Raw genomic sequence first — 268 nt, 5'->3', positions numbered from 1 at the left:
ATAATAATAATAATAAAGCACTATTTAAACTCTAGGAAGTAGTTTATATTAATAAACGCGTGTCCTCCCCCCCCCTTGGGTGAAGAACAAGTATCTGGCGATAATATAAACTGCAGTTCCAGGCAGCAAGCTGGAAATTCGACCTTTAAATATTTACTTGGCCGGCTTCAAGTTTTACCGAAAGGGATGTCACATCAGCTTCCGCGCCTCTTGTATGTTGACATCTGCAACTTCCTGCATCAATATCATGAGACTTGTCTAAAGTTTG

The 268-nt window shown here is 39.9% G+C and overlaps 1 protein-coding gene across 2 annotated transcripts in view; it reads right to left on the bottom strand.

Annotated features, from left to right (window-relative positions):
- LOC119591893 (glutamate receptor ionotropic, NMDA 2B-like) overlaps positions 1-268 on the bottom strand; it is a 182,298-nt gene that overhangs the window by 47,943 nt on the left and 134,087 nt on the right. The window lies entirely within an intron of this gene.

This window comes from Penaeus monodon, chromosome 29 (assembly GCF_015228065.2).
Source record: "Penaeus monodon isolate SGIC_2016 chromosome 29, NSTDA_Pmon_1, whole genome shotgun sequence".
In the NCBI taxonomy this organism is placed as follows: Eukaryota; Metazoa; Arthropoda; class Malacostraca; order Decapoda; family Penaeidae; genus Penaeus; species Penaeus monodon.
The sequence above is the reverse complement of the archived record's forward strand: the minus strand, read 5'-3'. Positions and strand labels throughout refer to the sequence as shown.